This window comes from Gorilla gorilla, chromosome 23, assembly GCF_029281585.2.
Source record: "Gorilla gorilla gorilla isolate KB3781 chromosome 23, NHGRI_mGorGor1-v2.1_pri, whole genome shotgun sequence".
Taxonomy (NCBI): Eukaryota; Metazoa; Chordata; class Mammalia; order Primates; family Hominidae; genus Gorilla; species Gorilla gorilla.
In genome coordinates this window covers 42,556,837-42,581,755 of record NC_086018.1, presented here as the reverse complement: position 1 = coordinate 42,581,755, position 24,919 = coordinate 42,556,837, and the positions used below count along the sequence as shown (strand labels likewise).

At 46.9% G+C, this 24,919-nt stretch overlaps 1 long non-coding RNA gene and 1 pseudogene across 1 annotated transcript; both read right to left on the bottom strand.

Moving 5' to 3' along the window:
* Nucleotides 1-6,843: 6,843 nt before the first annotated feature.
* LOC101133188 (uncharacterized) lies at nucleotides 6,844-9,978 on the bottom strand. Its single transcript, XR_008675204.1, has 3 exons — nucleotides 9,854-9,978; nucleotides 7,800-8,044; nucleotides 6,844-7,254 (listed from the first exon to the last, which is right to left on the bottom strand). It is a non-coding gene; the product is annotated as an uncharacterized lncRNA (long non-coding RNA).
* A 1,086-nt stretch (nucleotides 9,979-11,064) lies between these two features.
* Nucleotides 11,065-23,762, bottom strand: LOC101136883 (keratin, type I cytoskeletal 18-like; annotated as a pseudogene).
* Between the last annotated feature and the right edge of the window lie 1,157 nt (nucleotides 23,763-24,919).

The window sequence follows — 24,919 nt, the reverse complement described above, 5'->3', positions numbered from 1 at the left end:
AGAATGAAGTTTTGGCTAAGAAGATAAGCAGACTTGATGCTTAAGGGGAACTGGCTCCCCTTGGGGAGTGGCCCTTGTTAACTGTCTGCTTTTCCTCTTCCTTCCAATCTGCAAGGAGAATGTGATGGCTGGAGCTCCAGCAGCCGTCCTGGATCATGAGACGACTTTGAGGACGGAAGCCTTGTGTTGAGAATGGTGATGTAGACATAGCAATGCCAGCATTCTGGATAAAGGACCAGCCATCACTCTAGTTCTGAAGGGCCCACCTCTGAGTTTTTAAGGATGGGGAATGAGCTTCTATTTCATTTAAGCTTCTCTTATTTCAGGTTTTTGTGTTATGTAGCTAGACCAATTCTGACTGGTGAAGTAGGGAGAGAGAGCTTCCCATGGGCAGTGAGGTGCCCTTGGAGGATGTCAGGTGGCTGGGGGCTGTAGCTCAGAGGAGAGATTGGAGGGAGCAACTAGAGTCCAATGAGGGGCTCTGCAGTGCCCAGGCCCGAGGTCATGGGGTCTTAGCTGGACATGATTGAGTGAGCATCTTCTCCTGCCTCCAAGCCAAAATTGTCCAGCATGCAGTGTGGTGAAGACTACAAATGAGATTGGGCAGGGATTTGTCAGGGGATCGCACAGCCATGTTGACATCATAAGCCGTTAGGCGGTACCTTCAGGTAAAGGAAAGGGGAGGCGCTCTTGTTATCAATTTCCCAGAGGGACGGAGACCAGCTGAGTATCAGGGAGATGAGGAAGGGACAGAGAGAGCCCAGGAGGCCACAGGAAACCTCCCAGGAGTCCCCAGGCTGGATGCCCCAGGGAGTGTTAGGGATGACTCCAGGCTTCAGGGCGGGGAGTTATGCCCTCGAGGAAGGATTCACTTCTTCATTTCTTCCTTGATTCAGGCCCCACACCTGAAGAACAAAGCCTTCTCTGCTGCCCCTTGCAAGCAGATGGCTGGTGAAAACATCAGCTCATGTCTCCTCTGCTCCCTAAGGTTTGACCCAGGGCTTAGGAAGAGCTGGCCCAGGACAATTACTTAGAAATGCTGAGACCTGGAGAATCCAGGGCCCAGGGTGTTTCCTCTCACTCCTCATTCTACAGATGAAGCAACTGAGGACTAGAGGGAGACAGCAACTTGCCCAAAGTGCCTGCAAAGCTGTAGAGGTGCTAGGACAGCACCTGCTCCCAGCTCCCTGTTCAATGCTCCTGGTGTGCCGCAGGCTGTGACCTGGCCTTCCTGGAGCCTGTCTGTACATGCAGGGGCAGGTGACACCTGAGACCTACAGAGGGGTCTCTGCTGGGAGCCAGGACCCAGGAGGGAGGGGCACTGAGTGGGGGGGAGGGGCAAGTGCCCGAACCCACCACACACAGGGACTCTGAAGATTTTGTAACTCCTGTGGAGCCCCGGCGTCACTACCCAAAGCTGGGAAGGGAAGGCGTAGATGCCAGCGAGAGTGGGGAGCCAGGCGCAGCGGTTTCTGCGGAGCTTCAGACTTGCACTTCAAGCCCCAATCAAGTTCATGCTCCGAGCACTGCGCATCAGCAGTGGGCGGGGAGAAGAGCCAGGAATGGGGGGAGCCCAGCTGTAAAGTCTCCACGGGGAATGGTGCATGCCGGCTGGTGGGCGCCGTGGCTTGCCGTTCCAGCTCCTTCTGGTCTAGGCTGTGCCGGCCACTAGTTCCCTCTGCCAAGCTCAGCCTTGGTCTATGGCATAGTAGCCCCGACTGGGGATTTTGAGGGTTTGAAGGGGTGGGGACAGGGGCCAGCATGAGAGAAAGGCTTCTTCAGAACAAGGAAAGCATCTCAGGACGTGAGACACATGGGCAGCGACGTAGGTGCAGGGAGAGTGGGGGCCGGAGCTCCACGCCATACCAGGGAGGCAGACAGAAGGGCCGGGTTTGAATGTGCCACGACCTTGGGGTGAGGTGGCCCTGACCACAGTTAACGCTAATGGGCAGGGGCTGGAGGACTAGAGGGCGTTCCAGTCCTGGGACCTGAATCAGGGAGTGCAGAGGCCATTCTGCCCGAACTCAGCTAATGCAGGCAGCCCACTCCGGCCCTGCTGGCATCCTCCTGTGACGGGGAGCTCACCTCCACACAGGGAGTAAGCCCCTCATGGGGTCCCTCTGTCCCTGCTGAGCTGAAGTCTGCCCCTGTGTAGCATGCCTCTGGGATCTTACCTTCAACCGGCCTGGAGTTATTCCCAGGACCCAGCAGAGGAAATGGACACGCCTGCTACTGTTTAGTCATTTGCTGGTCTCCGCAAGGGTTCTGTGTGCTAATGACAATGGCCTCCACTTTCCAAGGGCTCTGGGACAAGTGCAGGGCTGGGCACCTCCCCTGTCTGAGTTTGTCAATTCCTTACAACAAATCCAAGAGTCCGAGATTTCCTCGCCATTCCGTAGATGAGATTGTGGAAGCACAGAGGTGGGAAGGGACTTGCTCAGGGTCACACGGCTGGTCCATGGAAGCAGGATCCCAGGCTAGGTTGGGCTGCTCCACCCTCTGTGCCGTGGTGTGATCTGGTGCCCATTTTCCCCACCTCTATGAGGACCAGGCTCCTTCTGAGATCGTCTGTTCGGTCCCCACATGCTCTGCAGGGAATGTGGTCTCAGTTCTGGACAACCTCACTGAGTGGTTCTGGCCCATCTTCTGTCTTCAGGCTGGTGCCTCAGGGTTTCTAGGGCCTAGACTGCACCCCCAGTGAGAGAGGATCCCCCCAGCTTTGCACTCCTTTCTAGCAGACCACAGCTGGGCCACACGGGCACCTGGCTGCCCCACAGCTCCCTCAGTCTCCATCCCAGCTGGCTGCCCACATGCTTCTGCTCAGGGCTTGGCAAAATGGCCCTGCTCATCCAAAGCGGGCATCCTGCTGAGCCTCAGATGCCTGCAAGGCCAGTGAGGAGCTGTTCCTCCCACACACCTGGCCACACAGGACCCTGACTGCACAGGCCAGTGCCATCACAGCCTCCCCTTTCCCAGGGCTGGGGACCGACTCTCTCCTCTCTGCTCCAGCCACGGTGGCTTCTGGCGTCCATACAGTGCACCAAGCTCACTTCTGCCTCAGGCCCTTGGCACCTGCTGTCCACTCTGCTTGTGATGCCATTGATCCAGCTACTCTTGTGCCCACTCCTTCTAATTTGGGCATTTTCCCAAATGCCACTTCCTTGTAGGGCTTTCCCTGGCCACCACATCTCCCGTGGCCTCTCAGCACCTCACACCTCTCCTGACCATTATCCTGTTCTAATCTCTTCTTAGTGCAGGTGCAGTACTTAATTTTCTTCTCTGCCTCCTCCTCTTCCTCCTCCTTCCTCTTCCTTCTGCCTCCTTCTCTGTCTCCTCCTTCTTTCTCTTACTCCTCCTCCTTCCTCTTCTTCCTCCCTCCTCCTCTTCCTCCTCCCTCCTCCTCTTCCTCCTCCCTCCTCCTCTTCCTCCTTCCTTCTTCCTCCCTCCTCCTCTTTCTCCCCTTCTCCTCCCTCTCTTCCTCTCCTTCTTTCTCCTCTTCCTCCTCCCCCTCCTCCTCTTCTTTCCCCTTCCTCCTTCCCTTCTTCCTCTTCCTCCTTTCCCTCCTCCTCTGCTTCTCTCTTCTTCCTCCTCCTCCGTTCTTTCTTCTTCTCCTCCTCTTCTTCCTTCTCCCATCCCCCTTCTCCTTGTCATCCTCCTCCTCCTCTGTGTCCCAGCAGCACATTGGCTCCAGGAGCAGTTGCTCTTGTCTGCTCTGCCTGCTGCTGGGTGCTGGGCACCTAGAATCGTGCCTGCTCACAGTAGGTGCTGGGCGAGCGTTTACTGACTGAGCAGTTACATGTGCCTGGGGGTCTCGTGAGATGGAGGAAGAACAGATCTTGGTGCCAGACTCTATAAAACCGTGTGGCCTGGATGACTCACAGGGCCTCCCTGAACCCCAGCATCTACTTCTGTAAAATTGGGGAAAGGACACCAACCTGCCTCAAAGATTCCACTCCAGGTGAGACCTAGGTGGGAGGTGCCCAGCCCACAGGATGCAGGGCAGCTTACAACGCACCCTGGCTTCTCAGCCAGAGCCTCCCAGGCTCCCCACCTGAGCCTCCCGCACACCACTCAGGCGTCCACAACACATCTAATTTGATTTAGGGAGGGAAATCTCTATTTTTTCGGTGGTGTTAGCATTGACGGTCTATTTCCTGCTTGGGACTCAGTGCCGAGTTGGCATTAATGTAGAAAAATTAGTATTATCAGGGCTGCTTTCAGAGCCATCGCTCACACTGCAGCCCGTGACACGTTAATTAAACTTGATAAATGCTCTTGTCTAAAGATAACTTTTGAACAAAGGATCCAGTCACCTCCTTATTAGCTGGATACATGCTCTGGTAAATTGCCTGGGAGGCTTTTGGAACTCCCTAGGGGCTGTGGCTGGGGACCGCAGGGCTCTGTCTTGGGGAGAGGGCTTCTCGGCTCTCCCAGTTCTGGGGATGGGCAGTGGCGCTATGGCGGGGGCACCCTACACGTCCCAGGGGCTGGGGAGGGCACTGTGGACCCGGAGGGCAGGATGGGCGTCTCAACCCAGCTCCCACCATGGGCTCTGTCCTCTTCCGATTTGCAGTTCCCTTCACAAGCCCCTTCCGGCTCAGCAGCCTGCCCTATCACCATAACAATCCCATCCCACATGGACCATCCATCAGGAAGCCCACCAATATGACGGCTGCCCCCGCTGTGGCGTGGTCCTTGGGGCCCATCCTGCAGTGGTGTCATCTTCATGCCATTCAGCTACCGGTCCTCCTCTCCCTCCTTCTCTTTCTCCTCCTTCATCCTCCTCCTCCTCTTCCTCCCCACCCCCAGTGATCTCGGATCACTGCAACCTCTGCCTCCCAGGTTCAAGGGATTCTCCTGGCTTAGCTTCTCAAGTAGCTGGGGTTACAGGCATGCACCAGCATGCCTGGCTAATTTTTTTGTATTTTTAGTAGAGGCGGGGTTTCGCCATGTTGGCCAGGGTGGCCTTGAACTCCTGACCTCAGGTGATCCACCCGCTTTGGCCTCCCAAAGTGCTGGGATTACGGGCAGGAGTCACCTCACCCGGTTGGCAGAGTCAGTTTCTAAGGAGAGGGAAGGAGGGGCACTGGGCAGGCTCTTGGCAGTCTCTGCTAGGAAGGCTTTCCCAGCTCTGAGTAATTCTCTTTGTAGCACGTCTCAATTGCAGTTTTATATTTGCTTTTTTCTTGACTTATTTGATGACTGTGGGCTTCACAAGGGCAGGGGTTTCTGTATTTTCTATATTCCCCAGCAAACAGTAGGTGTGTAATAAAAATTTGTTGAGTGAATGAATGAATGAATGAATAACTTTTCTCTGTGTCCCTAGGCAAGCTCCTCTCCTTCTCTGGGCCTCAGTTTCCCCATCTATAAATCAGGCCATCTTTAAGCCTCCTCCTGCTTCTCAACCTCATGATGCTGCCCTCACCCAGCGCTCCAAAGATCAGATAGGGTAAGGTGGAGGGAACATTTATTAGGCACCAACTGTGTGCCAGGCCCTGTGCAGGGCAATGGGAGCTTGAAGATGGATCTGACAATGTTCTGGCATTCCAGAGACAGGGTAAGCAGTTCCACAGTGTGGCCTGTGGCGGACACGGAGAAGCCCCTGGGTGGTGGAAGCCAAGAGGAGGCACCTGGCCCTGGATGGAGGGTCAAGGAAGGCTGCAGGGGCCTGAGTGATGGGTGCAGAAATAATAGGAGGCAGGCCGGGCCTGGTGGCTCACGCCTATCATCCCAGCACTTTGGGAGGCTGAGACGAGTGGATCACCTCAGGTCAGGAGTTCAAGACCAGCCTGGCCAACATGGTGAAACCCCATGTCAACTAAAAATACAAAAACTAGCCGGGCGTGGTGGCGGGCGCCTGTAATCCCAGCTACTCAGGAGGCTGAGGCAGGAGACTCACTTGAACCCAGGAGGCGGAGGTTGCAGTGAGCTGAGATGGCACCACTGCACTCCAGCCTTGGTGACAGAGCAAGACTCCACCTCAAAAAAAAAAAAAAAAAAAAAAAAGAGAAAGAAATAATACAAGGCAAAAGTTCCAGGCCAAGGGAGCTGCCTGTGCAAAGGTCCAGGGTCAGGAGAGAGCATAGGTCCCATTCTGTTGATGTTGCCCTGAGGCGGGGGATAAAAGGGGACATTGAGGCCCAAGAGGCAAGCCCAGGATGAATCAGAGAGGCCCAGAGGGCAGTGGGGAGCTGTGGGTGAGCTTAAAGCAGGGAAGTGGCATGATCAGAATTGTGCTTCAGCATGAGCAGGCTGACTCTTCTGACAAGGCCAGCCCAGAGGGCCAGAGGCTGAAGGCTGGGACGCGGTGCAGAGATGGCACCTGGACTCACCAAGGCAGCCTCCACTGGTGACTGGATGTGGGAGGCCTCTGCACTTGTTCATAAGGTGTTTTCATGACCCTTCATTCACTTAATCCTCCAGATTATAGCCCTGGGGACAGGTATTGGTGCTAGGTCACACTGATGGCCCCACTCTCCCACCTTTCTTGGAGCTGCCTGTTTCACCTGGGCTGGGTTGGCCTGCCCACCTCTCACTCTGGGCTTGGCCCTGTGATTCATGTTGGTCAACAGGACAAAGCGGAAGTGGCTGTGGCCCACCTTGAGCTGAGTCTCGGGGGTCTGTGTACCCTCTGCTTGCTCTCCTGCACCTCTGCCATTGCCACGAGGACACACCCAGCTCAGCCTGGGAGGGTGAGGAGCACTCAGGCACATTGCCAGCAGCTGGCCGCCCACCAGACACATGGGTGAGCCCCACCAAGACCAGAAGAATCGCTCCACAGAGCCCAGCTGAAACTGCTGAACTGTGAGCCAAATAACCACTTATTTGAAGCTTCCAAGTGTTGGGTAGTTTGTTACACAGCTTTATTGTGGCACTAAATACAGTTTTCTGTCCTTATTTTAAAGACTGTGTCTTTTGAGTTCTTACGGCCAGGGACCCTGCTCTGAGGTCCGTGTGATTTGCCTGCACTGTGCGACCTCCCAGCGCCGATCTCAGAGGCCTCGGCTCCCGGGGGATAGGAAGGCGGTTTTGCCTGGCCCTGGGCTGTGGCAGTGCTGGAGCCTCACCTGTATCAGTGTGGCCGCTCCACTCTGCTGGCTGTTCACTCATTGCCACTGCTGTGGTTCCGGCCGGGAGCAACAGCATCATTATCTTCAAGATGCAGCAGCAGGAGTCTTCATCTGATTGTGAGCCTCCCGTCTCGGAGCAGAACTGACTCCTGCTGGGAGGCGGGGCTGCATCCTCTTTGTGAAGCTGAAAATGAAGAGGAAAATGTCATCAGGGGTTACGAAGAACGCGGTGGCATTTGCGACAGATGGCAACGCAGCTAAGTTTCCAATCATCGGGCTTGAAGCCGTTCTTTATTTGTAACTTTGCCTTTTCAGTGCAGATAAGTTCGGGCCTCGTTATTTCTCTCTAGGCTGATGGCGGAAAGCTAGGCATGGTGCTGCTGGCCACGGGGCAGGGTCCGAGCACCCTCCTTTAGCTGGCCTGTCCAGCCTCGCCTCTGATGCTGTCTCTGCTGTGCTATGGTGCAAGGAAGAAGCCAGAAGGCAGGCGATGTGGGTTCCAGCCCTAGTTCTGCCTGTTACTGGCTGTGTGGCTGTGGGCATGTTACACTCCTCTCTGGCCTTGAGGTTGTCATTTGCCACCCTCTACACCAGCTGCCATTGGGGCACGGGGGAGGAGACAGAAGATGTTGGCGGGAGCCAGACATGAGGCTCAAAAACATCAAGGGCACAGAGAGGTCAGTGGGGGCTGAAGACATTAGCCAGGACTCCCAGCAGCAGGAAACTCACCAGTCCAGCCTGCTCTGCTGACAGGACGTCCCTCCAGATGTCCAGAGGAAGTTCCAGAGGAAGTCTGCCAGCTTCATCTCCCGAGCCTCCTTTCCTCATCCGTAAAATGGGTAGGGCTGTGGCAAAAGTTCCATGGCACGAGGTGCGAAGAGTGCTCACCTAGGCCGGCACATCATGGGCTCTCTGGGGACATGGACCATTTTCTCCTCCTCCCGAGGCAGGCCAAGCTCCAGGAAGCAGAAGACCTTCCAGTGTGGGAGGAGAGGGTACTCAAGGGGTAGCCCAGTAGGGCTGAAGGTCTTCCCCGGTGCCCCGTGCAAACATGGGGGCAGGTGGGTGGTGTGTGGCAGACCTGGTGTTCCTGGACATGGAGGCAGCCCATGGCCACAGCTGTGCTGAGACTCAGGCCACTCAGTTCATCCCTCTGCATCCCTCTCCCCCTCCTCCCTAAAGCCCTGCAAACCTGCCTTCGTGGCCCTTTTCTTCCCTGATGAGGCTTTGGAATGAGCTGCTTTTTTTAGCCTCTCCAATCAGGCCGGCATCGTGCTTGGCTATTGTTAGCATCTCAGCTCGACGCCTCCTTCAGAAAGTGATGAGATCATCCTCCCAGAGGTCCACGGTCACCTTTCCACAAGGCTCAGCAACGTGCAGACCTCTCCTCCCATCCCCTACCCTGGTCCCAGGACAGGGACAGTGACAGCACTGAGAAGAGGAGTCAGGGACTGAACTAGGAGCAGGAAGGGAACTGGGAGTGAATGATCAAGGAGAATCTACTGTGGGCTCCGGACAGCGTCCTCTCTGCCCGCCAGCAACCCTTCCTTGCCTCTGGGGCCAGCACTTTGTTTTTCCCTCAAGGAGCCAGCTCACCTTCTGTGTCATGCTGTACTGACCCCCACGCCTTACCAGCCCATCATGCACAGTGTTCCCCTCTGGTTCAGTGATTGGATCCCAAGCAGGATGTGTAACCATCCATTCTCCTCTTTAAACAGAACCTGTTTTGTTGGAGTGAAAGTTTGCCCCCTTAAAAATAGGTGTTACCAGGTTCCCTTGCAGCTAGGAGTGGCCATGGACATAAGAGGAAGTCTGCCAGTTTAATTTCCCATAAAAGGGGATGGTCTCAGGGGCACACACCCTTCTTCCTGCCTGGAATGTGGATCTGATGCCCAGAGCAGGAGCAGCCACATTGCAACCATGAGGATAAAAGGTGCAAAGACTGGACTTTCTGAGAAAGATGGTGGCACAGACACACACATATACATTTGCCTCTTCTTGAAACCTCACTAAAATGATCGTAAAGATCACTTTACAGACATTACCCTCAAGCAGAAAGAGAAAAGGGGAGGAGGCCCAAGCACCAAAATTTTGGAGACTGGAAACCTGGTGGATGAGCGCCGTAACCCACTAGGTGAGCTTGAGAAGCTGAAACATGGCCGGCCAGCAGCATGCAAAGATGAGAAGCAACAATGGGCTGGGAGGATGGAGATGCCAGATATTTCTGGAGGGGAGTGAAGGAGGATTGTTTCAAACAACAGCAGTTAGTCTTCCTCTCTCACGGGAGGGACAGAGACAGAGACAGCTATCCACTCCCACTGCTTACACAACTGGGAGATTGCCCCTCCCTGAGCCTGGCAGAAAACCCAAGATTTATTTTCAAGAAAGGGTCTGGCAGAGGCCTCTGGACTGGGGGATGCCACTCCAAAAGCAGGGCATGTACTGAGTATTGGAGACCCCCTCCTCTTTCTCCTTGCAGCCCCCAGAAAACCGGCAGCCAGGCCTCACATGCAGCAGGGGGGAGCTGGGGGATCATTTTGGTTGGGGTCAGTTCCACTGACCTTCCTAGTGGAAATCCTCACACTCTGACCCCCAGTGACCCCCTGGGGAAGCAATCCGCCAGATCACCTGCAGTGGAGACCGCAGTCAGAAAACGCTACCCAAGGGCTCAGCACTTCCAATCAGCTTCTTTGTTTTTTAAATGAAGTAGACATTTAAATGACGTTTATATTCAGTGAAGTGCACAGATCTTAGCACAGTTTGATGAATTTTGGCAAACTTACTCCCATGTCACACGCCTCCCTCAAGGTAGAGGACATTTCTGCCAGCTGGAAAATCTCTCACCAGGTCACCCTCCCAGCTGATCCCCGTCTCCATCGCCTGTCCTCCCCATCCCCTGCGGGCCGTGCTGTTCCGATTTCTATCAGCATAGAGGAGCCCTGTCTGTTCTAGAAGTTCATATAGATGACATCACACAGCACATACTCTTCTGTATCAGGCTTTGTCACCTAGTAGAATGTTTTTGAGAGTCATCCATGTGTTGCAGGCCTCAGGGGTTTGCTCCTTTCTGTGGTTAAATGATCTTCCATGGTTTAGAATGGAATATTTATCCACTCTCCTCTTGACGGACATTTGAGTTGTGGATAGTTCTTGGCTATCACAAATAAAAGTGCTATGAACATTCTTGTACAAGTTTTTATGTGGACACGTGCTTGCTTTTTTTTTAATTGAATAAATAACTAGACATAGAATAGTTTGGTCACAGCAATTTTGTTTAACTTTACGGGAAATTGCCATATTGATTTTTAAAGCGATTGTACCATTTCACATTCTTACCAACAATGTATGCATTCTAGTTGCTCCGTATCTTTGTCAACACTTGTTAGGGTCTTTAAATTTTAGCCATTCTGGTGGATATGTAGTGGTATCTTGCTGTGACTAAAATGTGTACTCCCCTCCCCCAATGACTAATGGTGTTGAAGATCATTTTTATGTACTTATTTGCCATTTATGTATCTTTTTTGGTGAAGTGTTTGTTTAAATCTTCGGCCCATTTTTGGGAATTTTTAATGTTTTTTTTTTGTTTTTTGTTTTTTGTTTTTTTGTTCAGACAGAGTTTTGCTCTTGTCACCCAGGCTGGAGTGCAATGGCGTGATCTTTGCTCACTGCAACCCCCACCTCCCAGGTTCAAGTGATTCTCCTGCCTCAGCCTCCTGAATAGCTGGGATTACAAGCATGCACCACCACGCCCAGCTAGATTTTTGTATTTTTAGTACAGAGGGGATTTCACTATGTTGGCCAGGCTGGTCTAGAACTCCTGACCTCAGGTGATCCACCCTCCTCAGGCTCCCAAAGTGCTGGGATTACAGGCGTGAGCCACCCCGCCCAGCCGGATTTTTAAAATTATTGAGTTGTAAGAGTTCTTTTTTTTTTTTTAACCTCTGAACTTTTTATTGGCCTCCTGCTCTCTAAAGGGTACCCTGCTTCTGCTGCCTTAATGTCTCAGAACTTTGGGGTCGTTGGTCTCAGACACCACTTTGCCATCCACTCTCTGGTGGGTGGTGGTCCTTGGAATGGTTTGCATGGAGTTGCTGCTGTCCAGGGCATCTCCAAGATTGAAGTCCTCGCCATCTTCCAGCAGGTGGCAGTAGGTGGAGATCTCAGCCTCCAGCTTGACCTTGATGTTCAGCAGGGCCTCATACTCCTGGGCCTGGCACTGTCCTTTTGCCTGGGTCTGTGCCAGCTCTGACCCCAGGTGCAGCAGGATCCCGTTGAGCTGCTCCATCTGCAAGGTGTAGCAGGCCTTCACCTCCCTCAGGCTGTTCTCCAAACTGGCTTTCAGATTTCTCATGGAGTCCAGGTTGATCTCCAAGGACTGGACTGTACATCTCAGCTCTGCGAGCGTCATCTCAGCAGCTCCAGCCTTGGCAGACTGCGTGGTGACCACTGTGGTGCTCTCCTCAATCTGCTGAGACCAGTACCTGTCCAGCTCCTCTCCGTTCTTCCAAGCCAGCTCGTCATATTGGGCCCGGATGGCTGCCATGATCTTGGCGAGGTCCTGAGATTTGGGGATCTACCTCCATGGTCAACCCAGAGCTAGCAATCTGGGCTTGCAGGCCTTTTACTTCCTCTTCGTGGTTCTTCTTCATGAAGAGCAGCTCCTCCTTGAGAGCCTTGATCTCTGTCTCCAGCTGCAGCCGAGTGATATTGGTGTCATCAATGACCTTGCGGAGTCCATGGATGTTGCTCTCCACAGACTGGCACATGGCCAGCTCTGTCTCATACTTGACTCTAAAGTCATCAGCAGCAAGACGGGTATTGTTGATCTGCAGAACAATGCAGGCATTGTCCACAGTAATTGCCAAGCTCTGAGCCCTCTGGTCCTTGATGGTCTTGAAGTAATGGCTCCAGTCTCTGACCTGGGGTCCCTTCTTCTCCAGGTGCTCCCAGATTTTGCTCTCCAGCTTCCGGTTCTTGGTCTCCAGGTGCCTCACTCTGTCCAGGTAGGAGGCCAGCAGTCGTTCAGGCTTTGCATGGTCTCCTCGTTCTGGATGCCTCCCATTCCTGCCAGACCCCAGTCATCCCCGCGGCCAGGCCTCTGGACTCCATGCTGCCCCGGAAGCTTGTGGAGCAGGACATGGAGATCCTGGAACCAGAGTTCCCGGTGCCTGCCTAGATGCTGGCCACACTGCTGACCGGCCGGCGCCGTAGCTGGGCGCCTGGGCAGGGCCCAGGGACCGGTAGTTGGTGGAGAATGTGGAGCAAATGGTGAAGCTCAAGCTGTCGGGGGAGGAGGGAGAGAGGACAGGACTTGGGTTTTGCCCACTAAGAGTTCTTTACATAATTCTAGATACAAGCCCTTTGTCCGATGCATATTTTGTATATATTTTCTTCTAGTGTGTGACTTTCCTTTTCATTTTTGGAACAGTGTGTTTTAAAGAACAAACACTTATAAGTTTGATGCAGTTCAATATATCCAATGTTTCTTTTTATAATTAGTGGTTTTTGTAAGATATTTTGCCAAACTTGAAGTCACAAAGATTTTCTTCTATATCTTCTTGAAAAAGTTTTATGTCTTTAGCGTTTACACTTAGGTCTAGGATGCATTTCAAGTGACTTTTTGTATATAATGTGAAGTTTCAAGGTTCATTTTTTAAAAACATACGGCTGTGAAATCATTTCAGCACTTTTTGTTGAAAAAAGTTTATTTAAACATTTGTTGAAAATCAATTGACTATATATGTGTGGGTCTATTTCTACAGTCTGTTTTCTCTTCTATTGATCTCTATGTCCATCTTTATGCAAATTCCACAGTCTTGATTACTGTAGCTTTATAATAAGTCTTGAAACCAAGTGTGTAAATCCTCCAACTTTGTTCTTCTTTTTCAAAACGGCTCTGGTTATTCTGAGTTGTTTGCATTTTCAAATTTTAGAATCGGCTTGTCAAATTCTACCAGAAAAGGCTGCTGGGATTTTAATTGGGATTGTGTTACATCTATAGATGAATTTGGGGAGAATTGACATCCTAGCAATTACATTAGTTTGGGTTTTCTCAGGATTCTTCTGTTTCCAGAGAAACAGAACCAATAGTATGTCTCTCTATCTGTATATATCTAGTCAGATGGATATGAGAGAGGATTTATTGTAGGGATTGGCTCACGTAATCATGAAGGCCAAGAAGTCCCATGATGTGCAGCCTGTAACTTGGAGATGCAAGAGTGCAGGTGCTGTCATTTAGTCTGAAGGCCTGAGTACTGGGTAGGGGCAGAAGAATACTGGTGTCTGTTCCAGTGTCTGATGGCCCAAGAACTAGGAGCTCTAGTGTCCAGGGGTAGAAGAAGATGGATGTTCCAACTCAAGGAGAGAGAGAGAGAGAGAGAGAGAGAGAGAGAGAGAGAGAGAGAGAGAGAGAAAGAAAGAGAAAGAGAGAGATAGAGAATTCATCCTTCCTCTGCATTTTTGCCCACCCACATTTATAAGGGTGGATGTCTTTACTCTGTCTACTGATTTAAATTCTAATCTCTTTCAGAAACACCCTCCCAGATACACCCAGAAATCATGTTTTACCAGCTACCTGGGCATCCCTTGGCCCAGTCAAGTTGACATGTAATAGTAACCATCACAACAATGCCGAGTCTCTCACTCCACGAACACATTGTATCATCCTATTTATTTAGGTCTTTAATTTCTCTTGCCAATGTTCCATAGTTTCCAGTGAACAGTTCTTGTTTATATCTAAATAGTTCATGTTATGCTATGTTAAATGGTTATTTTCTAAAATTGCAATTTCTGATGGTTCATTGCTGGTATATAGAAATCAATTAATTTTTATATATAGATTTTGTATCCTGAAACCTTGCCAAACTCACTTATTAGTTCTTGTGGGTTTTTGTAGATTTGTTTAGATTTTCTACAGAAACAGTCATGTTGCCTATGAATAAAGAGAGTTTTAGTACATCCTTTCCGACCTGGATGGCTTTATTTCATTTTTTTGTGCCCCAACACACTGGTAAGCACCTCCAATACAATGTTAAGTACAAGTGGTAAGAATAGGCATACTTGCCTCATTTCTGGTTTGGGAAGGAAGGAGGAAGCATTTAGCTTTTCATCATTGACTATGATATTAACCGTGGGTTTTCCTTAGATGCCGTTTTTCATGTTGAGAAAGTAATCTTCTATTTCTTGTTTGCTGAGTTTAAAAAAGGAGAATCAGGAATGGATGTTGGATTTGGTCAAATGCCTTTTCTGTATCTATTGAGAGGATTTTATTGTTCTTTGAAAATATTTTTAACTAATTAATTAATTGATAAATAATAGCTGTGCATATTTTCGAGGTACACGTGATAATTTGATATATTTACATAATCAAATCAGGGTAATTGCAATTGCAATGGATGGATACTTATCTTTACACTAGGAACATTCACATTACTCCCTTCTAGCTATTTTGAAACGTATAATCAATTAATATTAACTATAATCATCCTACTCATCTGTTGGACACCAGGTCTTATTTCTTCTATCTAATGTTTTTCTTATTTAGTCTTTTAAGATGGTGAATTACATTGACTGATTTTCAGATGTTAAACCAAGCTTGCCCTCCTTGGGTAAGCCCCACGCTAACAAGGTGCATTATTATTTCTACCTGTCTGTCTGTCTCTGTGTATGTGTGTGTGTGTGTGAATTTAAATTTGATATGCTAAAATTTGTTTAAGAACTTTTGTGAGAGATGTTGGCCTGTAGTTTTTTTTTTCTTGTAATATTTTTGACTAGTTTTAATATCAGGATATTGCTGGCCTTACAGAATGAATTGAGGTGTGTTCCAGCATTTTCAGTTTTATGAAAGAGTTTGTATAGAACTGGCATTATTTCTTCTTTATATGTTTGGTAGAATTCACAAGCAAAGCCATTTGGACCTGGAGTTTTCTTTGTTGGAAGTTGTTTTTTTTTTTTGTTTTTGTTTTTGTTTTTTTTACTACAGATTAAATTTCTTTACTAGGTGTAAAGTTATTTAGGTTGTCTATTTCTTCTTGAGTGAGATTCGGTAGTGCAAACATTTTCAAGGAATTTGTCAAGTTCATGTAAGTTGTGTGACGTATTGGCATCACATTGTTCATATTAGCCTTTTAATGTCTATAGGGTCTGTAGTGGTATCTCCTCTTTCATTCACGATGCTGAAAACTTGTGTCTGCTCTCTTTTGGTCATGATTAGTCTGGCTACAGGTGTATTAATTTTAACAACTTACTTAAAAGAACAAACATTTGTTTCTATTTATTTTCTTTGTTGTTCTCCTGTTTTCCATTTCATTAATTTCTGTTTTTCATCATTCCCCTTTTTCTGACTACTTAGCTCTCCTTTGTCGGATTTCTTAAGGTGCAAGTTTAAGTCAATCTGAAAACTTTCTTCTTTTCTAATAGAAGCATTTACTAATAAAAAAATTTCCCTCTATGCACTGCATTAGCTGTATCCCACGTATTTTGGTATGTGAAGTTTTCGTTTTCATTTAGTTAAAAGTGATCATTTCACTTGTGATTTATTCTTTAAACAGTGAATTATTTAGAAATGTATTTTTCAGTTTCAAAATATTTGGGCATTTTTCAGGCATCTCTCCATTATTGATTTCTAACTTAGCCCAGTTGTGGTCAGAGAACATACTTTGTATGATTTAAACCCATTCCAACTTTTTGAGACTGGTTTTAGGGCCCAGGAAATTGTCTATCTTGGTAAACGTTTTGTGCACTTGAAAATAGTGTGCTTTCTGCTATTGTGGGGTGGAGTGCTTTATATGTTGATTAGGTTATGTGGTTGATAATGTTCAAATCTTTTATATACTACTGATTTTCTATCTCATCATTATATTATTAAACAGGGGTATTGAAATCTCCAGTTATAACTGTAGATATATCTATTTCTTCTTTCAGTTCTGTTCTGTCAGTTTTGCTGTATGCATTTTGAATTTCTGTTAACAAGTGCATAAACTTTTAGAATTATTTGTCTCTTGATGCAGGGACCCTTTCATCATTCAATGACCTTCTACCTTTCCAATATTAATATCCACACTTTGACTTTTTTTGAGGTTAATCTTAAGATGGCATATCTTTTTCCATCTTTATTTATTTATTTTTTATTTTTTGAGATGGAGTTTCACTCCTGTCACCCAGGCTGGAGTGCATTGGTGCGATGTCAACTCACTGCAACCTCTGCCTCCCAGGTTCAAGCAATTCTTCTGTCTCAGCCTCCTGAGTAGCTGGGATTACAGGCATGCGCCACCATGGCTAATTTTTTGTAGTTTTAGTAGAGACAGGGTTTCACCATGTTGGCCAGGCTGGTCTTAAATTCCCGACCTCAGGTGATTTGCCCACCTCGGCCTCCCAAAGTGCTGGGATTACAGGCATGAGCCAGCACGCCCAGCCTTTTTCCACCTTTTTACTTTTAACCTATAGGTATCTTTATGTTTAATGTTGACTTTCTGTAATCAGTGTATAGAGTCTTAGCTTAAAAAAAAAAAAATCTTAGCCGGGCATGGTGGCTCATGTCTGTAATCCTAGCACTTTGGGAGGCCAAGGCGGGCAGATCACCTGAGATCAGGAGTTTGAGACCAGCCTGGGCGACATGGTGAAACCCCGTCTCTATTAAAATACAAAAAATTAGCTGAGCTTGGTGGTGGACTTCTGTAACCCTAGCTACTCAGGCGGCTGAGGAAGGAGAATTGCTTGAACCCGGAAGGCGGAGGTTGCAGTGAGCCAAGATTGCACCACTGCACACTCCAGCCTGGCGACAGAGCGAGACTCCGTCTCAAAAAAAAAAAAAGGAACCTGACATCAGTCTCACAATCTTTACCTTTAAATTAGAGTGTCTGGACTGCTTACCTTGAAGGTGATATAGTTACAACTGAATTTAAATCTTTTACTTTGCTTTCTCCCCCTCTATTTGTCTCATCTATTCTTTGCTTCTCTTTCCTTCTTTTGCCTTAATTGGATATTTTTATAATTCTACTTTATTTCCTCCATGGGCGTATTAGCTACCCCCATCCTGTGTTTTAAAAGTAGTTGCTCTAGTATTTATTGTAGACATCTTTAACTCATCACAGTTAACATTCGAGGACTCCTGCACCCCTTCACTTGGAGTGTGAAGCTCCCACGACAGTGCCCTTCCCTTTACATCTCTCTGCTTTTCCACTAGTACCGCCATGATTTTACTTCTACATTTATTATAAATCTCACAATACATTGTTGTTATTTTTGCCTGAAACAGAAATAATCCTTTAAAGGGCATAAACAATTTTAAAAACGTCTTTTACATTTACTGACATGATTACCATTTTTGTTTTGTTTTGTTTCTGAGACAGGGTCTCACTGTCGCCCAGGCTGGAGTGCAATGATGCGACCTTGGCTCACTGCAACCTCAACCTCCCCAGGCTCAAGTGATCCTCCTACCTCAGCCTCCTGAGTAGCTGGGACTACAGATACATGCCACCACACCCAGTTAATTTGTGTAGTTTTTTCTGTAAAGATAGGGTCTTCCTATGTTGCCCAGACTGGTCTCAAACTCCTGAGCTCAAGTGATCCTCCCGCCATGGCCTCCCAAAGTGCTGGATTACAGGTGTGAGCCACCGTGCCCAGCCTGATCACCATTTTTGATCCTCTTTGTTCCTACATGTTTATTCAGGTTTCTGCTTAGTATGTGCATCATTTTCCTTCTGCCCAAAGGAGGTCTTTTAGAATTTCTTGTAGTGCTGGTCTGCTTGGGATCAAATCTCTCCGCTCCTTACGTTAAATTAAATCCTTACCTTGTCTTCATTAAAAATATATTATCTCTATATAGAGTTCAAACTTGACAGTTAATTCTCCGTCAATACTTCAAAGTGATGATGTCACCCATCTTCTGACCTCTATTGTTTCTTCTAAAAAGCTTTCTGTAAACTTTGTCTTTGTTCTTCTGTGTGTGATGTGTCTTTTTTTGTTCTCTTGCTGCTTTTAATGCTTTCCTTTAACATCTGTTTCCAGAAATTTGATGATGAGGCACCGTGGTGTGGTTTTCTTCATGTTTCTTATGCTTGAGTTCATTGAGATGTTTGGACCTATGGATTGATAGTTTTCATTAAATTTGAAAAAATATAACCACTATTTTTCCAAACTTTTTTTTGGGTGTCCATCCCTCTTCCCCATTGCTTTTCTTTTCTGAGATTCCAATGACATGCATATAGGTCATTTGATGCTTTGTTCATTATATTTCACTTTTTTTTCCTGAGTTTTTTGGTAGCTTCTTAGTCTTATGTATCCATATTCACCTAACTTTTCTTCTGTGTTGTCTAATTTGTTGTGTGTTTTTCATCTCTTAAAATCTGACTTCGGTCTTTTAAAAAACTCTTTCAGTCTGTTATTATCAGGTGCACACTTGCCTCATTTTCTTGAACAAATAGAGTCTATTTCTTAGAGTTGCTTTAGTATCTTCGTCTAATAATTCTATCATCGATGTCATCTCTGGGTCTGTTTCTACTGACTGATTTTTCCCCATATTATGACCTGTCTTTTTCTACCTCTTTGCATAGATGGTGATTTTTGATTAGGTACAAGAAATTGTGAGCTCTGGTTGTTGGGTGTGGTTTAATTAATTAATTTTGCCTGTATTCCTTTAAATATTTTTTACAAAATTTTCTGGGCATTAAATCAGTTACTTGGAAACAGTTGGATCCTTCTGAGGCTTGATTTTAAGCTTTGTTCCAGTGTTCCTTTTTCTAATCTGAGGTCACTTCCTCACATGCATGTGCTGATCAGTACTCAGCTAAAGAATGGAAGGTAACCCCTCAGGGTTATAGATGTAGGTATAGTCAGTTGTTTGGGTACCATTTGTTAAAAAGGTTTTTCTTTTCCCTAACTTGCTTTAGCACCTAAGGTAAAAAGAAATCAATTGACCGTATAAACGTGAGTTTCCTTCTGGCCTCTATTCTGTTCTAGAGCTTTTATTTGTCTATGTTTATGCCATTATTGTACTGTCTTCACTATCATAACTTTATAGCAAGTCTTGAAATTATGTCGTAAAAGTCCTCCAACCTTATTTTTCTTTTTGAAGACTTTTTTTTTTTTTTTGGCTATTCAAGGTTTTCCAATTTCTGCATACGTTTTGGAATCAACTGTGATGCTTGTAAGATTCCAGAGGCCCTCACAGAAGCCAAGCAGATGTTGAAACCGTGGTTGTACAGTCTGCAGAACCATGAGCCAATTAATTATCTTTTCTTTATGAATTATTCAGTCTCATGTATTTCTTTATAGCAATGCATGAGTGGTCTAACACAGAAACTGTACTGAGGAGTGGGTCTCAGGTGAGACTTTAGACCAGACGTGGGGCTTTTGAGTTAATGCTGGAATAAGTTAAGATTTCAGGGGACTATTGGGAAGGTATGATTGTATTTTGCAATGTGAGAAGGACATGAGATTTGGGGGCGCCAGGGGCAGAATGATGTAGTTTGGATATTTGTCCCCACTCAAATCTCATGTTGATTACCTTCAATGTTGCAGGTGCGGCCTGCTGGGAGGTGATTGGATCATGGGGGCGGATCCCTTATGGCTTGGTGCTGTTCTCTGCGTAGTGAGTGCGTACTCATGAGACCTGCTTGTTTAAAAGTGTGTGTTGTGGCCTGGCGTGGTGGCTCACGCCTGTAATCCCAGCACTTTGGGAGGCCGAGGCGGGTGAATCACGAGGTCAAGAGTTCGAGATCAGCTTGGCCAATATGTTGAAACCCTGTCTCTACTAAAAAAAAAATACAAAAATTAGCTGGGCATGGTGGCACATGCCCGTAGTCCCAGCTACTCGGGAGGCTGGGGCAGAAGAATCGCTTGGACCCAGGAGGCGGAGGTTGCAGTGAGCAAAGATCGTGCCACTGCACTCCAGCCTGGGCAACAGAGTGAGACTCCATCTCAAAAAAAAAAAAAAAGTAAAAAGAAAAACAAGTAAAAGTGTGTGTCGCTGCTCCCCCATCTCTTTTGCTCTGCCCTTGCCATGTGAGGTGCCTGCCTCTCCTTCACCTTCTGCTATGACTGCAAAGTTCCAGAGGTCCTTGACAGAAGCCAAGCAGATGTTGGTGCCATGCAGAATTGTGAGCCAATTCAACTTCTTTTCTTTATTTTTAAAAAAGAATCAACTTTTAACTTTAAAAATGACTGCTAGGGCTGGGCGCGGTGGCTGACACCTGTAATCTCAGCACTTTGGGAGGCCGAGGTGGGTGGATCACTTGAGGTCAGGAGTTCAAGACCAGCCTGGGCAATATGGTGAAACCCCGTCTCTACCAAAAATACAAAAAAATTAGCTGGGCGTGGTGATGTGTGCCTGTAGTCCCAGTGACTCACAAGGCTGAGGCAGGAGGATTGCTTAAGCCCGGGAGACAGAGGTTGCAGTGAGCTGAGATTGTGCCACTGCCCTCCAGCTTGGGTGACAGAGTGAGACTGTCTGAAAAAAAATAAACCAAAACAAAAAAAACAAACCAAAACAAAAAAAATGACTACTGAGATTAAATTATTTAAAAAACAGTATCATTGAGCTATAACTGACATATAATAAATGACACACATTTAAAGTGCACAGTTTAGTAAGTTATGAAGCTTGTGTTCATGTGTGGGCCATCATCACAATCAAGACAATGGACATGAGCGTCAGCCCCAGGAGTTTTCCTCTGACTCTTCTGTTTCCTTAATGCCCAACCCACCCTGGCCCCCAGGCAATCACTGATTTGCTTTTTGCCACTATAGGTTGGTTTGTCGAGATTTTGATTGGGATTGCATTGAATCATTAGATAAATTTGGGGCAAATTGCTATCTTATAAATATTGAATATTCCAGTCAATGATCATGATATCTCTCCCCATTTGCTTATTTCGTCTTTATTTTATCTCAGTACACATTACTATTATTATTATTATTATTATCATTAGAGATGGAGCCTGGCTCCCAGGCTGGAGTGCAGTGGCATGATCTCTGCTCACTGCAGCCTCCACCTCCCGAGTTTCAGCTATTCTCCTACCTCAGCCTCCTGGGTAGCTGGGATTACAGGCACACACCACCACACCTGGCTAATTTTTGTATTTTTTTATTAGTAGAGACGGGGTTTCATCATGTCGGCCAGGCCGGTCTCAAACTCCTGACCTCAGGTGATCCTCCCGCCTCGCCTCCCAAAGTATTAGTATTAGAGGCATGAGCCACTGTGCCTGGCCTGTACACATTATTTTATAGCCTTTAGTGTAGAGGCTTTACACGTATTTTATTAAATGTATTCCTAAGTATTTGATGTTTTTTATGGTATTGCAAAGGTATCCCTTTTAATATCAGTCATTACAGTGTATAGAAATTTGTCTTTCTCTATTGCCTTTTTGTCCTGTGACCTTGTTAAATTTGCTTTCTAGTAAAGCAGTTAAAAGATCCCTTAGCATTTCCAACATATATAATATTATCTGTGAATAAAGACAGGTCTATCTCTTTCTTTCCATTTTGTAAGCTTAAACATTTTTTTTTCCTGCTGAGTTTCCCCGGGCAGGCCCTCTAGTCTAATGTTGAACAGAAAGCTCACATTCCTGCCTTGCTTGGAATCTTCGGGAGGAAGCATTTATTCTTCATGGTGATGTGTGATGCTAACTGTAGAATTTTGTTTAGCTTTGTTTGCACATACCTTTCATCAGGTTGAGGGAGTATCTTTTCATTCCTAGTTTGCTAAGAGTTTTTGCTGACAAATGACCTTTGAATCTTATCAAATGCTTTTTCTGCATCTGTGGAGCTGGTCCTACGGGTTGTCACCTTTATTTTGTGAATCTTGATTCATCTTGTAATGAATGACAGTAATTGAGTGTTGAATGTTGAAGATCTGAAAACAATGTTTCATCTATTCCTCCCCTCCAGTTTTATAATTATTAACGGCAGCAGGGCAAGTGCCGTATCTTCGTGGCTGAGAGCAGCCACTCAAAACCAGCTCTGCTAGAACTGCACAGTCAAATATGATCAACAACCCAGGGTCACCTGATGAAAGGTGTGACCAAAATAAACTATCAGCAAGAAGCAACTTGGAGGAAATGACACTATGGAAAGAGAAGAAAAAGTTAAAAATACCATCACTGATCTCCTCAGAGGAATAAGACATCCTTCTAGCAGAACAAGCAGCCATAAAACAGAACAGGAGTGCTTAGAAAATAAAAATATTACAGCAGAAATGAAAAACTCAGTAGAAAAGCTGGAAACTAAATACAATCCACTATGGTAGAAAGCAGAACAAAAAAGACACAGAGGGCCAGCTGCGGTGGCTCAGACCTATAATCCCAGCACTTTGGGAGGCCGAGGCAGGCTATCATGAGATCAAGAGATCGAGACCATCCTGGCCAACATGGTGAAACCCCATCTCTTCTAAAAATACAAAAATTAGCTAGGCATGGTGGTGCCCGCCTGTAGTTCCAGCTACTTGGGAGGCTGAGGCAGGAGAATCGCTTGAACCTGGGAGGCAGAGGTTGCAATGAGCCGAGATTGCGCCACTGCACTCCAGCCTGGTGACAGAGCGAGACACTGTCTAAAAAAAAAAAAGACACAGGGAAAATAGAAGAGAAAAGGTAAGAAAATGAGGGGAAAGCCCAGAAGTTCCACAAGGAGAGAACAGAAAGGCAGATGGAAGCATTTATCAAGGAAATGATGAAATCATTTTCTACTTGCAGGACCACTGATTGTCCAGAAAAACAGATGAAAATAAACCAAGACCAAACAGATGACCCTGACATTTCATGATGCTTAGGGACAGAGAAATGAAGCTGGTGGATGGGGAGGAGGAGCCGTATACAAAAGATGGGGGAAAAGAATATCTTTTAACTTCTCAACAGCAATTTTGGGAGTGAGAGAACCGTGGAGCAATTCCTGCAGAATTCTACACCCAGTGTGCTGAAAATGATTGCTGTGAACAAAATTCCTTTATCCATGAAGTTTGGCCAAGAAGATAATTTGCAGGGCTTGAGCAGCAGATGGGGTGTAGTAGCCGTTACTTTCTGAAAGTCTCTGATTGATGACAGGGTTCTGCAGACGTGCCCAGTGGGTTCCAGTTTATTTTCAGTCTTTCTTCTTCACCCACACTCTTCTTCCTGCCAGCCCCACTGACCACCTGCAGCCCCAGGCCCATCTCAGAGGCAATGGCTTCTCCCAGACCCTCCCTAAAAACCCCTCCGGCTTGTTCTCACATCTATGGCTGGATATGCTTGGCTTCAGGGGTTTTCCTGAAAGCCCTGACTTGTCCACCTGTGTGGACAACAGGTGGCTAGTGACCCTCTGCCCATCTGTACCTTCCCTTTTCCAACCCCTCTCACTATTGTGCAAGATCTAATTTTTTCTTTCTTTCTTTCTTTCTTTCTCTTTCTTTCTTTCCTTTCTCTCTCTCTTCTTTCTTTTTCCTTTCTTTCTTTCTTCCTTTCTTTTTCCTTCCTTCCTTCCTTCCTTTTTCTTTCTCTTTCTCCTTCCTTTCTCTCTCTTTCCCCTTCCTTCCTTCCTTCCTTCCTTCCTTCCTTCCTTCCTTCCTTCCTTCCTTTTTTCTTTCTTAAATGGAGTCTTGCTCTGTCACCCAGGCTACAGTGCAGTGGCACGATCTTGGCTCACTGCAACCTCTGCCTCCAGGGTTCAAACGATTCTCCTGCCTCAGCCTACCAAGTACCTGCGACTACAGTCGCGCACCCCCATACCCGGCTAATTTTTTGTATTTTTAGTAGAGATGGGGTTTCACCATTTTGGCCAAGCTGGTCTCGAACTCCTGGCCTCAAGTGATCCACCCTCCTCGGCCTCCCAAAGTGCCGGGATTATAGGCATGAGCCACCATGCCTGGCTGCAAGGTCTAATTTCTGCAATAACATCCAAACTAGCTCTGCTCCCTAACCAATCCCTGTCTGATAGAATTTTTGGCATCTTTTAGAAGTGTTTCCAGGGAGCAGAAACAAATGCGTAGCAATCTAGAATTGATTTTCTGGTTCGACTAGATTTAAAGGCATTAACAACCCCATGGCCAGAGGTAATTAGGAGATTTGTCATCCATGGCATATGTTGGCAAAGCAACTACTTAAATCATCACTCAGGGTCTCCCAGACCAAGTACCTATAGAGGCAAGGCTTTGAGTGACTGAGAAGCTGCAGCCGAGAATGTTTTAGTGACCATGAGGAAGAGACGGACAGTGGGTCTGGCTGGTGACATGTAAGTGTTTTGGGGAATTTGGAGAAGGAAATGATAGCTCAGGATTGTAAATTCCCAGCACAAGTTCCAGGTTGGGAAGACGAGAGTGCCTCTGACTTCCTGGAAAGACATCCTCATCTCTTTTAGCGACAGGATTGAGAGATTTTTGAAAACCCATCCCAAAGTCTAATCTTGCAGGTGAATGCAGTTTAAGAATGCAATTAAATTCACAACACCTCATATCTAAATTAGAATGATTGGGAAAAAGCAAGACTCTCAGAATTGGAATGAACGGACACCTGGGCAGATTGTGATGAAATTGAGCACCAATGACCCCTGAATCCTGCTATGCATCCTTAGTTCATAGAGGCAGCCTCTCCTCCTGTGTGTGTGGAGGTCAGTCTCCCATTGCCTAAGAGCCTGTAGTGACCTCTTCTGAGATGGCCGATCCCCACCACCTCTCATTTCTTCCAGACCTGTCACTAGACTCATGTCCAGTTGGCACCAGGGCACTGGGTACAAAGAATGACCAGGAGGAAAGTACCACAGCCAGGCTCACCTTGGGTGTATTGCACATTTGGTTCCAGACCACCACAATGAAGAGAGTGTCACAATAAAGCAAGTCACACAAATGTATTGGCTTCTCAGTATTATATAAACTGGGAAACGTTGCC